This window comes from Penaeus monodon, chromosome 15 (genome assembly GCF_015228065.2).
Source record: "Penaeus monodon isolate SGIC_2016 chromosome 15, NSTDA_Pmon_1, whole genome shotgun sequence".
NCBI lineage: Eukaryota > Metazoa > Arthropoda > Malacostraca > Decapoda > Penaeidae > Penaeus > Penaeus monodon.
Window position 1 is genome coordinate 14,308,703 of NC_051400.1, and position 3,037 is coordinate 14,311,739.

Below are 3,037 nucleotides of genomic sequence, written 5' to 3' on the forward strand. Positions count from 1 at the left end.
CTTAGCTTGTAGAGTTTTTTTTTTTTTTTTGTGTGGATATTGAGATGCGACGTTTGCTTTGAAATTGTTCCGTTTGATGGATTATTATGCAAGTAGCGTCTGATATACACCAAGGAGAAGATATTATATAGTGTTCAGGAAGTATTATTTTTCAATACAAATACCACCTTGCATCTGTTCAAATCAGTCACAAGGTGCAATACACCTTTAGCAAGCATAACTATATTTATGTATGCACAGATGATACATAAATGATAACCTGTTAAAAGCCAATGCATATTGAGAATAGAGAATTAAAGATAAATGATATGCTGTCAACCCCACTCTCACATCATTATGCATTCAGTAAGCATTTTCTCTCTTTATATTTCAAAAGAATAAAGAAACATAAATAATCATTGTCTATATGGAGTGGCCAAAGGTTTTTCAACTTGTGTGAAATTCGAAAGAAAATCAGCTAATTAACAGACCTGCTATGTTTAGCGCTACGTTGGCAGTGCTGCTACTAGGTTCCAATAATGTCTTGATGCATTTGCGTAACACAATTATATTAGAGGTTTATTTTAAAATAAGAATGATATAAGCTAAATATATTTAATCAAACAAGTATAATATATTTTTGTGAGAGTTTGCGATATTTTTTAAACTTTTTATTCGTACTATTTTGTAGTAATAACCCCATCAGGCACTGTGTCATATTTCTTAAATGTGGCCACGAGATTTGTATTAGTATTTGTCAACAAAATACTTTAGTTACAAGTGAGGTTCAGTATCATTATCATAATCGCAAACAAACTTTTAACGACAAAATTATTACTTATTTTACAGCAGATGCTTTCCTAAACCCTGGTGTTCCAAACATTTTTCGCTGTCATTTGACAGGTGAAATTCTTCATGAAATCAAGAGTTTTATTACACCACAGTGTTTTTTCATTAACATAAATGTCAAATTGATAAACCTGAATATTTCTAGCAGGCAGTATAGATAAGCGACAAATAAAGAAAAAAATAAATATTTTAAAAAGACTTCCGCTTTCTTCAGTGGAACTTACGACCCCCAGAAATGGCCGACGCCGACTTCCAATTATGAGAGAATCCGTTGTTTATCTTTACATGGTGAAATACTAAGAGAACTAGGACTATCACCGCCTCCTTCGTCTTACAGGACAGGAACCGTATTTTCGGGTGTGTAAATTAGGTGTCGTTGGCGTCCGTCCGTCCGACATAAACGGGCGTCTATTGGATTGATCTGATTGTTTTGCTCAGGGAAGCTGTCTTTTCGGCTGCCAATTTTTGCTGCAAACATTTCCTGGCGGCCGTAAGCTCCCGGCCCAGGCTTCGGGACGAGTTATTATCTGGATTGGCCAACTCGCAAGCCCCCGCGGAAGCCACAGTCGGGGGAGGAACGTCCGAAAAGTAAAAAAAGCAACAAAGCAAATGTCATGTTAGTGTTTGTTACAGGGGCGGAACCTCGTATTTAAAGACCCCCTTTCGATTAGGGTTGATGTAAACTTCTGCTTTTTCGGACTGTGAGGTGCGAGAGACTCCCGAGGGCGTGTGTGCGCTGCTTCGCTGGGCTGTGCGGCGGAGTCCGTGGCAGTTGCAGAGTTGCGGGTCTTAGTGTCGAGGTCCGGGTTTGTTAGGTGTTTGTGACCCGATGTTTGGGTTTTTCGGAAAAGGGGATGAAACTGAATGCGATTGAAATTGACCAAGAACTCGGGTTGATTGCAGTGTTGCGAGGTGGCGAGAGCACGTAAGTGGCCTGAAACCGCGTATTCAAATGCCGTAGGTGACTGTGAAGGCCCAGAGCACAAACAGCTTGGTTTTGTTGTGTCTGAGGCAGTCTGGGTCTGGGGGAGGCGGAGGGCTTGTTGCTGATAGCGGTCTCTGTTGTGATTATTTCACAGATTGCAGGCTTTCTTTGTTTGATTTTTGGGAAGATAAGGGATGCAGTACTGTTTGTGTGTTGGGGACTATGTTCTAAATAGGTATACTTTGCCTGTGAGGGTTGTGTAAGGGTTGCAGGGAGTTGTTCAAGTATGCATTGAATTTTATCCAAAACAATTATTGCATTTGATGGGTACTTTTATTATGAGGTGTGCATATCAGAGAGTTTTTAAAACAATTTATAGGTATTTTGTGTTTGTTTTATGTTTTTATAGTCATTAGATGATAATGTTTTAATTTCCTAATAACATATTGATGTAATAGAACTAATAAAGCCAATGCTATGACTGTACAAGTTCAATAAGCAATACTAAGAAAATTCAGTTTGGCAGAAGTGTAGTTTTGGATGCACAGTTAGTCTAAGAAGATAAATAGTTCACAGAATCAATAAACTAATGATTTTCTTTTTTTTCTAAATTGATACAGCCATTGCAAATTGAAAATAAAGTATATCATTCAGAATATACCTAACCTGCTAACATATCAACCTCTTCTAGTAGCATAACTGTATTAACTCTGTTCTATCTAGATCCATGTGAGGCTTGCAGTGATCTGTGTGGAAAGCTTAGGCTCAAAGGTGGTAGAGTGCTTTTTCAAATGATCACCTTAACCTCTGTTTGTTACCCATCGTCCTATATATTCTGTCAAGGAGAACTTGGATTTACCTTGCCATGATATATATGTCAGAATTATATGATTAGAAAAAGAAGTAAAAACACATGCAGGTGAAAAGCAGAAAATTTGCAAAAGTCGATTACTTTGGTCATGTCCATTTTGTGAATGCAATGTCATGAGAAGTTCCGGTGGTGACCTGAAAAAATTTTGCCTCAGAGGCATGAAGATCATTTGAGGCCATTTGTCCACTGGTCTTCCTTATGTAATCGTTGATATGCAACCATGGTGATGATTTGAACATTGCATCTCACTGCTGCTTTCGAATGTAGAACCTTTCAATCACAGGATTACATTTACTGAAATGTGTCATTTTTACCGGTAGGTTAAATAAATGCACATCTGTAAGTCAGTGAAGCTCGAGATTATCTTCCTGTTTTCCACCTTCTTCTATAATACATCACATTGACACATTATC